At 33.3% G+C, this 11,924-nt stretch overlaps 1 long non-coding RNA gene across 1 annotated transcript; it reads right to left on the bottom strand.

Moving 5' to 3' along the window:
- Positions 1-8,510: 8,510 nt before the first annotated feature.
- Positions 8,511-10,838, bottom strand: LOC132741926 (uncharacterized). Its single transcript, XR_009627363.1, has 3 exons — positions 10,729-10,838; positions 9,381-9,454; positions 8,511-8,670 (listed from the first exon to the last, which is right to left on the bottom strand). It is a non-coding gene; the product is annotated as an uncharacterized LOC132741926 (long non-coding RNA).
- Positions 10,839-11,924: the final 1,086 nt, after the last annotated feature.

Raw genomic sequence — 11,924 nt, 5'->3', positions numbered from 1 at the left:
TATAAATAAAAATAACCGTGACGGTCTTGATTTTTTTTCTTAAATTGCTTTGTTTTTTAAATAGGATCTTGTCATAATTTCTATTTGCAAGATTACAAGATATAGCAAACATATTTAAACAAAACGTATTAAATAAATGTTTGTTTTATAAGATCGCCCAATTTATGAAGTTTTTTGAACAAATCGAGGATTAATATATGGTTACATGTAAAATGAATTAGTTAAAAGGCCTTTTTACACAGCGAATGAAGTTCTGTTTTGCGTCTCAATCGTAAGCGGTTATAAATTTCGTTAACATAATTCACAAAGTCTAATATCTTATACACGAACAGTTATTAAGCTCGTCTGAATTCGTCATGATTGATCGTGGTTGCATTTCTGTACTCCTGGCAGTTTTCGTAGCTTGTCAGCATCCACTGTGTCCGGATAATGTCTTCGTCCGGGTAATATATTCCTGACCACGAGGTTGCCGATTGAGAGTTTCCAAATCTCTTGTTATTCCAAAAGACAACCCAGCCCAGCACAATCACGTCGTTTTAGGCCCAGATAGTGTGTATCTGCCCGATAGGGGGTAGAAACCGTCGGCTTCGCCAACAGCTGAGTCGTATTTGCCCTCAAGTTGACCGTCATTGCAAGTCAGTGTCATTATAGATCCAAGCTCATTCGTCCATTTACCAGTAACAGCACAGTCACACATATATATAATAGTTCAATTATTCCTATTTCAAATATCCTATTTTTTTATTTAATTTACATCTTTTTTGAAATGATTATACAATAAGTATTCTTTTCCTAAAATTAAAAATATATCTGTTTCACGTGCAGATTATTAGATTCTCGTGCAATGGATGACCCGCTTTGCGTCAAAAGAAATGTCCGGTTTAAATCGGACGAAATGGTCAGCTTCTTTCGGAAAAGGTCCTAGTAGCCAGCTTCTCTCGAAAGAGATTGCTAGCTTCTTTGGAAGAATTGACCAGCTTCTCTCAGAGGAAATTGCCAGCTTCCCGTAAGAGTTGACCAGCTTTCATCGAAAGAAGAGATTGCCAGTTTCCCGTAAGAGATGACCAGCTTCTCTCGAAAGAAATTGCCAGCTTCCCGTAAGAGTTGACCAGCTTCTCTCGTAAGAAGAGATTGCCAGTTTCCCGTAAGAGATGACCAGCTTCTCTCGAAAGAATTTGCCAGCTTCCCGTAAGAGTTGACCAGCTTCTCTCGAAAGAAGAGATTGCCAGTTTCCCGTAAGAGTTGACCAGCTTCTCTCGAAAGAAGAAATTGCCAGTTTCCCGTAAGAGTTGACCAGCTGCCCTCGTAAGAAGAGATTGCCAGTTTCCCGTAAGAGTTGACCAGCTTCTCTCGATAGAAGAAATTGCCAGTTTCCCGTAGGAGTTGACCAGCTTCTCTCGAAAGAAATTGCCAGCTTCTCTCGGAAGGGATGTTTATCAGTTTCATATTTTGGTAAATATCAATTATAGATCTACAGACAGTGTTGAAAGATCAAATGTTTGCAATAAATCATAGTTTAACATATCTATGTTATTTGTTAACAAATCTATTTATGACCGGAATTTTGAAATTTTGCGTTTAAAATATGTAGAATCAGGTGAAAGGGAGAACAATATTTTGCAACAAATAATCAAACAACATATTAAATATATGCACACTGTATGAGTACAATTTTACTTTAGCAAACGCATACCTTTTTCCGCTCCTGTAAACTTATTCGGTATGTTTTACAATGAAGGTGCAATGCATATGATACTTAATTATTTAATGCAGTGCATATGATATTTGAGTGAAATGTTAAGGAAAATGACAGTTGCTCAAGCGAAAAATGTTGTAACTGGTATCACAAGAATTACTGTTAAAGTAAATATTTCGTATAATAGTTATTTTGCATGTGATTTTAATTACCACGTACCATGTACATGACTGTGACAAGTACCACGTGCGCTCGATTTGACGTGGTGCATTAACCCTAGCTGGATTTGAATGCGTGTGACACTATGCCCACCCAAGGCCATATAGTGAGTGAACAGGTGAAAGTCAAAATAAGTTTATATTTTACCATATTTCCTTTCAATTTTTTAACTTTCCTCATTTGAATGATAAATAACTCACATGTCGCAATGAAATGTATGTAAATATGCATCGAAATTAAACTGTAACAGTCAACTTATAAAAAGAGTGGGACAGTCTTTATAGATTTTAATAGATTTATATTTAACCGAAACGTTTTCCATTAACAAACTATTGGTTAGTCATCATTATAACAGTCCATTTTTTTAAAAATTAAGTCAATTCAGCTCAATCTGAATATGAAAAAAATGAGCATAAGGTGGTTTATATTTATTTGGTATTTATCGAAGAATAAATCTCTGAACTTATTACAGTAGTAGTTATCAATAGGTTAGTGTACAATTCACTTTAAAGTAGAAATGTTTCTCATATTCTTCTAAGTTCGAGGAACAAAGTCTATATAGTCTCTGGTCAGGTTGCCCTCCGATATGTCCTCCAGTTTCAATTCTAATGGGTAATTTAACTGTTCTAAACTGACATAATACCGCCTTAATTTATGGTAACGTTATCGTGAAGTTTAAACTCATTCTTAAACAGACGATATGTTCTACTATAATATATCTTCAGACCCGATATTTGATTAATGGTTCTACAATTAACATTTTGCGCGTGTTTACAAGGTTAACAACTTCTTTTTTCTGTCGTATTTATCGGATAATCCTTAAGTAGACAAAAATGTGTTTATTATCATGTAACCAGTCAGTGTTATTGCATTTCAAACATTGAGCATTGAACACTTTCTTCCTATCTTCCATCATATTCAATCATTTCCACATCCGCAATATGTTACCCCACCGCCAGGCATGTAAACGCTGGGTAAACAAAATTGCACCCGGTTTTAAATGTAGATAGTGTTCTTAGTGGTTTAGTTTGAAATTTTATATGATGGAAAAAAATATTTTTTTTTGTTCTAGAGAAATTTATTATTAAGATGTAATTTCATTTATCTCACACTTACCAACAAAAACATATGAGCCGCGTCACGACAAAACCATGCAACATAGTGCGTTTGCGACCAGCATAGATCCAGACCAGTCTGATCAGGATCCATGCTGTTCGTTATCAGTTTCTCATCTTGTTATAGGGTTTGTAAGCGAACAGCATGGATCCTGATCAGACTGCGCGAATGCCCCGGCTGGTCTGGATCCATGCTGGTCGCAAAACCATTATGTTGGTTTTGTCATGACGCGGCTCATATATAAGTCTTTCGTGGTTTGTTGGCATGCTAAATTTTATCAAAATAATTATTTATATAAATACATTGTACAGACATTCCATTCTGGACAGATTTACTTACATAACATTACCCAGCCCTCAAATCTGAAAATTGACAAATTTGGTGAAAATATTTTCTAACTTAAACTTTTTGTTAATAGATCTGATATACATTTTTTAAAAATTCTGATCTGGTTCATTGAAAATCGGTGTCTCAGTATACAAAAGGAAATACATTGAATGAAAATTGGCCTTAAAATCTCTTACATTTCATGAATAATTTCCTAACCCAATGCACGATCATATTTTTGTTCATAATGCACGATATTACTCCCCTGCGCATTAAAGATCATGTAGATGTAACGACGCTTAAGTGGAATTTTATAATTTCCAAACATCCAAGAAAATGTTAAATATGTACTGCAAATCTTCATACGCTTTTTAAGTAGTCCTTGAAATGTATGCATTTAATTCTAATTAGACTTTATCGAAAATAAATTTCTAATTACCTCCCTTTATTCACATGAATTGAAAATTCTGTAATATATTAATTTTTCAATTAATGCTTTTTAGAACTTATAATATTGATAAATCATCATTTGAGCATCATACTTATATAAAAACTTTAGTTACAAGATCTTAAAGTACAAAGTAACTTTAAGAATGATTTGAGCCGCGTCACGACAAAACCAACATAATGGGTTTGCGACCAGCATGGATCCAGACCAGCCTGCGCATCCGCGCAGTCTGATCATGATCAATGCTGTTCGATGTCAGTTTCTCCACTTGTTATAGAGTTTGTAAGCGAACAGAATGGATCCTGATCAGACTGCGCGGATGCGCAGGCTGGTCTGGATCCATGCTGGTCCCAAACGCATTATGTTGGTTTTGTCGTGACGCGGCTCATTTATAGTTCCGAGGGTGGCATCGTATACCAAGCGGTTATAGTGTAAAAAATGTTTTGGATAATAAATAATTGCATGTGTATTTGAAATAAAATGAATGAATCCTACGTGAATATTACATGTTCTTAAAGGTATTTACGAAATTCCCAAAATATGCATTGAGGTTGTATAAGTTTTGGTTAATGTTTAAAACCTGTATATAATATATCATTTTAAAAGTTACTACTACACGTAAAATGAAACAAATAAGATGATAAAATGCATTGTCTACATATAAATTATAATACATATAATTTTTTTTACTTAAATAGCTTCCCTAAAAATAAAATTAACTTAACAAAAAAGCTTTTTATTACTGGTTCCATGCAAAAAAGATAAACTGTTCCCTAGTGCCAGGCTTTTTCTTTACCTATATAAAGGTAAAGGTAAAGGTCTTGTTTATTATAGTTCAACTGAAAGGGACAGTCTGACTTGTGAGCCACCTTTTTGCCTGCATACCATGTACCTCCCAACTCCTACCACTATGCCAGGTGCCAGGCGGATAGAAATCGGTAACCATTCATTTTAACTACCTCGCAACTCACGAAGCGGCCATTTTGGAACGAGTCCCGCGAGAAACATTAATCCTTGAATTAACGCTCCCCGTGGGGCTTGAACCTTCGACCTCCCGATCCGAATGCGGACACCTTAACCACTAGGCCAGCGGTACCGGTCCATATATATGTCGATTCAAGATCATGATCAGCCAAGGAAAACTTAAAGATAAAAAAATCTTGTAAAATATAATATTTTAGCCGATTTCATACTTGGAATCAAATGTCTTGTATTCATGTGTATTAAACAAACATTATTTCGTAGTAAAACCCTTGGTATATGTATTTTTTACATTTCGCTGAAATCATGTTCCGGAAGATAACTCCTATTGCATTGTTTACCAAATTCGTTGAAACAAACAGAAAATAACAACTTTAAATTTGATAAACTTAAACCTTGGTCTTGAAATTATGTTCCGCTTGGTAACTATTACATGTATTCATAAATTGTTGTGACTTGTTAACCACATTCGTTGAAATAATGCAAAGTGTCGATAGAATGATCTCAAATATATCATGCGTAAATGAATTTCACTCTCACAATTTCACTGACCTTAGTATGTAAACATTTGCGGTAAGAGGGATTCTTAATTTAGACTATTTAACAACTGGTTATATACAGTGTAAACCCTCTTTTAAGACCACCAGAGGGACTGGACTAAAATGGTCTTAATAGCGGGGTGGTCTAAATTGTGGATAATTATTATGATCATTTCATGACCACTTTATTTTTAACAACATATACAAACATGTTAAAACAATAGTTATTATAACCATCAAATTTTACTATAAACTAACGTTATTATATTCATTCCTTATTAGAACATACGTCTCAAGAAATTTAATATTAAAGATTAAATTTTCATAGGTATGTTTCATGTACACAATTCGTCTGTTAAATAAAAAATTATTTTTGTGTGCAGAAAGTAACTTTAAACCACCCTGGTGGTTATTTCCTCACCTAACTTTATACAATTTGTCAATCATAACAGTTTTAAAGATCCTGTAACTCAATTTGATATGGTTTACTAGCATACATATAATGTTCAAATGAAGATCCCAAAAGCATTATTTTTAATATTACATATATTAATGTTGACAAATATTTGCAGTTCATATTTTACATAGTCTTTGATGTTTGAAATTTGTTTAGAAGCATAATTATATACATATATAAAATTTCACATAAGTATGGTTACAACCTTAATTACCACATACAGGATCTTTAACACCTTATAACCTTATAACATCAGGTTTCATGCTTAAGAGTATTCAACAAACTTGTGAACTACATAGGTAATAGATGGATTATACGTGGTCTCAATAGTGGGGTTAGATAAAGAAAAGACTGAAATTGGTGGTCTTAAAAGTGGATAAGGAATAAAAGAGTGTGCCAGATCAACATTGTTAACATAATAAAAACGAAATACAAAACAGCGGGTTTTGTCGTCGATATCCTTTGCTATGTTTGTCTTTATACAATGTACACAATTTAGCTTAAGTTATGTTCATGTTTTAATTATTATCATTTGTAGAAGAGATTGTAAGATATAATTGACATTAACGAATTTTTTACATTTATGAAGAGTAGCCATTTTCGGGGATATATGCTTATTAAACTTTACTCATATTCACAGACGTATCGGTAAAATTTCTCGTGCCATCCATCAGAAAATAAAAAAAAAACATCTTCAAAGTATAAATATTCAAATTTATTTTAAGTTTCTAGTTACTATGTTGGTTTAGTTTTTAGCTTTATGTATTGTTCATCCGTTCTTATTCTTATAAGGTTTGTATTTGTATGTGTCTTTTTGTGTTTCATTTGTTAGTTTGCTGTTCCATTAGAATTCTTGTATGTGTTCTTCTCGGCAGGACGTGAAGAATTCAATCTGTATTGGATTCTGTTATTTTGCTGTCTGTATGTGTTAATTGATATTCTGTCAAGGTTGCATTAAATAAATATGTAAAAATATTTTGCCGTCGGCCTAAGAACTATGTTTGTATATTATATTCTTTTAGTGTCTAAAGTACTATCAGTCTCGTAATCATTTCATTCTTTTAGTGGAGTAGAGGGGGATCGAACTCACGACCCTTGATTGGTAGACAGACAGTGTTACCTCTGCACATTAGCCCCCCGCTCTGATACTAACTGTTTTCGAAAGTCCTATATACTTAGGTAGTCAATCCACGGGACTTTTGTTTGTGTTTTGTTTTTGGGGTTTTTTGGGGGTTTTTTGTTCGTTTATTTATTTTTTTTTTTCTATTTATATTTTTTTTCTTTTGGAGTGGGATTCGCAGGGGGATGTGACACGGCACATTAACACAGTATATGTCGTTAGTCATATAGCGACTTTCCAGCTTTATTTGGGGCGTACCAACACAGTATATGTCACCAGTACATGTCATATAGCGACGTTCCAGCACCAACACAGAATATGTCATCAGTACATGTCATATAGCGACGTTCCAGCTTTACTTATAAAGGAAAACTTCATGTGCTCTTCCGTGCATTCTTTCAGACACGAACAGGTACCTGAGTAGAGCCATTGGCATTCCGTAACCTACCTGGATAGCTTCCATAGATGAGAGAATTCAATGTTCGTGCCGGGATTCGAACCCACATCGATGAGGGGCAAGTGGTATTGAATTCAAAATGATTCAAATTTTCAATGGGATGAGTCGTTACGCTATTTACTCATAAAAAACCCTTTAACTGATTCAAAGTAAATAATTTCATTTCATGTTTCAATAATTGAAGCTTAAGTTTTTTGTGTGGGTTTTTTTTTTGTGTGCTTAAACACTTTTGTTGAATAATGACTGTTGGAAATTCTTATAAACAGACAGAGGGTATTTTTAAGTTTTCTTTTTTTTTAAATATCAATGAACCATATTCCTTACTTTCTTTATTCATGACAAAACAAGTACTTTTGTACATAAGCATGTTCTAAAAAACAAAACTTCTATTAAATTTAATGTCAGCGAATTCCACGACGCATAAAACAAAATATAGTAAAATTGAACGTAAACCATTCTACAAAAAGAAAATTCTAGTAAATTTGTATGATTGTAAGCGTGTTATACAAAAAATAAAAACAAAACAGAATGTTATAATTATGTGCTTTCTACAAAAAGAAATTATATAAAAAATCTATTTAAGCGTGCTATACAAAAAATATTCTAGCAAATTTGTTCGTTAGCATTTTTATAAATAGGTGATATTTAATTAGTTTAAAAGCGTGTTCTAAAAACATCTTCTAAATTTGTTCGTGTGTTCTACAAATATGAAAAAAAATGATTTAATTTGACCGTTAGCGTATTTAAAAAAGACATAGGTTCTGGTAAATGTGTTCTTGAGCGTGTTCTACAAAAATTCTAGTCAATTTGTTAAAAGTGTGTTCTACAAATATAAAAAATAAGTGAATTCGTGCGTCAGTGTATTCTATATAAAAAAAACCTTGAGTAAATTTGTTCGTAAGCATGATCTACAGAAACAAAATTCTAGTCAACAATATTACATTATTTAACTCGTATGAATTCGTCATGATTAATTTGAGTTGTACTCCAGTAGTCTTTACTCTCTGCGTAGCGTACCAACATCCACTGTGTTCGGATAATTCCATCTTCCGGAAATATATTCCTGACCATGCTGTCGCTGAAATGGGAGTTTCCAAATTTCTTGTTATTCCAGGAGACAACCCAGCCCAAGTTCTACCCGTCATTCCTGGGTCCAGAAAGTGTGTATCTGCCGGATAAAATATAGTCGTTTTCGGCTTGTCCGACGGCTGTGTTGTATATACCCTCAAGCTGGCCATCCTTGCAGGACAAGGTCATTGTAGATCCAAGTTCATTCTTCCACTTGCCATCTATTCCACAGTCACATGATTCTATAAATAATTAAGACAAAAACACGTGTGAGACAAATTAACTTTTTCCACAGTTTGCTATACATATATACTGGATATACTTACCAAACTTGTTATTTACAACTTTTCTTAAACTAATAATTCAGTTAACATTTCTGGGAGGCGCGTTATTAAAGGAATGGAATAATTCGTTCAAACAAAAATGGATCAATTATGCTTAAATGATATTTTATTGTTTTAGCAAATCAGTGCATTGTATAAGAATTATCTTTTCTTAGAATACATTTGGTTTTCAATTTGGAAGTTTCTTGAATATAATTAAGATGAATTTCAAACAAAGTTCAAAGGTCTTAAACATTTTTAGAAAGCAAGAGTGAATTGGGGCCTACACCGTGCAATATTCTTATGCATTTAATTATTTTCACATTTTTGCTTGTTGAAAATATTCATTTACATCAGCAGAATTTTGACACAAATAATTCTATACTCTATAAAGATCTCTAAAAAAGAATATGGATAACTAGATTTTATGTTTGTGGGATTTGGTTCCTTTTCTACTTCTACTCCACACAATACTAAAAATACGTTGTATCTTTTCGCAATAAGTTAGCCAAAATCAGTAATTCAGTCGGTCTAGAAAGTTGCCAAATTGACACAAAAACCACTCGACTTTTGTTGCAATTCAGCGCTCAACATAGTATTACAAATTCTAGAAAAAGACGTAACATTACCTTTTGAACAAGATTCACCGGCCAGACAAAATGGCACCAGTATTGTCAAGAGAAGAATAATAAAACCCATGCTCCTGAAATAGATGTTTTACATTTTTCATGCTAATTTATTAAATAAGGCCAGTTTGTCATAATTCAACATAAAATATCGTGCCGCAATTTTAGTAATTTATCTTAAGATTCCTTATAAGCAATTGTTAATTTCGAATTGGCGAGTTAGATCAACGTTTGTACTATCAGGATTTTGACACAAAGGTGTGCACAATGACGCCGCATAAAGCTAAGTTGAGGTAAATAAAATAGGTGAGAGGCTCGCATGATACATGTATAATTTTATTCAACTCGTTCAATAAATTCAGTATTGAACTTGCATTCATTCAATATCCTCTGTTCATTATACTCCTGCGCCTTGGTTTATGTGATAAACACTGATTGAACACAATAGTTGCTGGCAATTATCACCATCAGCAGCAGCAGCAATGACATGTGTAGCTTGATAACTATTATAATCATCATCATTTACGTGATTAACATAATCGGTAGCTAAAGCATGCGTCGATGATGATAATGACGAAGACGGTGATGATGTCGACAACTAATATACTGATACTGTCATATTGATACTTATGATAATATAGAAACGACTATGAATATATTTATTTTGAGTTGAACTAATCATGATTTAAACAGACATATTAACTGCATACAAAGTATGATAATGATATGTGCTATAAATACCAGTAGAATAGGTACTGGAACGGAAACTGTACTGTACTGCCATCCCACATATAAAGCTCAATCGGTTAAAGTGAGAGACTTGTTACCTCGATATTATGGGTTCGATTCCCGGGCTGGTCAACTGAAATTACTAATCAGTCTTTCGGTTGAATCGAGGTACCGTGTTTCAGTGCTTAAATATTTTTAACGCGAAGCTTCTGTAATTGGTGCATCTTTCTCTATCTGTATTTTGCACTATTCTCAATAAACCAAAACTAAAATATCTGAAATGACTCATACGCTTCTGGAGGACTAGCCTATATTGGCAACCGGTGGCGAGTATAAATGATTTAAAATACACGCACAACTGTACAGGACGATTTTGTTTTGTATGTAGTTTTTCAAAGATTTGTTTTCATTCTTTTTAATAGTTTAAGAAAGAAAAAAATGTTTGACACGTTTTGATTCATGTTGATGCTATTTTGCATACCGTATCTTGAATTATATAACATTTAAAGCAAAAGTCTCCGTAGTTCTTAAAGAAAATCTTCTATTTAACAAAAATAGCAAAAATAAATAATTATATATGTATCACCGAGAAAATAAATATGAACAAAAACAATGTACTTACGTGTCTTTTTGATATTACCGTATGCAGTCCTGTTCAAGTGACTGTTCAAATTACAAATAAGCACAACGTGCAGGGAGTTTAACAATTCCCGGATGTAACTTCATAAATACTGATTTATAAGATAAATTATTAAAGCGGTATGCCCACAGATGAGAAAACAAATTTCAACAAGAGCGATCAGCGATCACAGGCTTTGCTTGATGATCGCCAATTAAGGGATGATAGGTCAGTTTGTTGGAATGGATTTTTGAGTCTTTTCTGTTATGTAGGAAAGTAAGAATTTTCCAACTGATGATGCTGAACATAAAAGTTTTGGAGGATACCATCATGTTCCAGCAGTTTTTGTAGGAACAGTCAGGACAAGTTCATCCGGCAAGGCTTTATCCAGCATAAATAATCACAAAAAAATGGCAATAGCAGGATGACATTAAACATTCTTTGTTATGTCATGGCAGAGATTAATGTCTGCATGGATAAATGACATTGTCAGAAATTTTTTGTCGGGTATAAATAACAATGTAAGTAATGTCACGTCATGGATGAATGACATTGTCAGTAATATCACGACATGGATAAATGACATTGTCAGTAAATTCATGACAGTGATAAATAAAATTGTCAGTAATTTCTGTCGGATAAAAAAAAACAATGTCTGTAATGTCATGACCGACATATACAACATTCTAAGTCTTGTTATGATAGAGATAAAAAATTATTAGTGATGTCACGTCACGGATTAATTACATTGTCAGTAATGTGATGATAGAGATCAATCACATTGTCAATAATGTGATGACAGATGTAAAAACGTTGTCGGTAATGTGGTGCCAGATTTAAAAAAAGTTGTCGGTAATGTGATGACAGATGTAAAAACGTTGTCGGTAATGTGGTAACAGATGTAAAAACGTTGTCAGTAATGTGATGACAGATGTAAAAACGTTGTCAATAATGTGATGACATATGTAAAGACGTTGTCGGTAATGTGGTGACAGATTTAAAAACGTTGTCAGTGTTGTGATGACAGATGTAAGAACGTTGTCAGTAATGTGATGACAGATGTAAAAACTTTGTCAATAATGTGATGACATATGTAAAAACGTTGTCAGTAATGTGATGACAGGTGTAAAAACGTTGTCAATAATGTGATGACAGATGTAAAAACGTTGTCAGTAATGTTATTAAAGATGTAAAAACGT

Source organism: Ruditapes philippinarum, unplaced genomic scaffold, assembly GCF_026571515.1.
Source record: "Ruditapes philippinarum isolate M1 unplaced genomic scaffold, ASM2657151v2 ctg408_1_1_1_1, whole genome shotgun sequence".
Lineage (NCBI taxonomy): Eukaryota > Metazoa > Mollusca > Bivalvia > Venerida > Veneridae > Ruditapes > Ruditapes philippinarum.
Note: the sequence above shows the minus strand (reverse complement) of the source record. Positions and strands in the feature narration are given on the sequence as shown.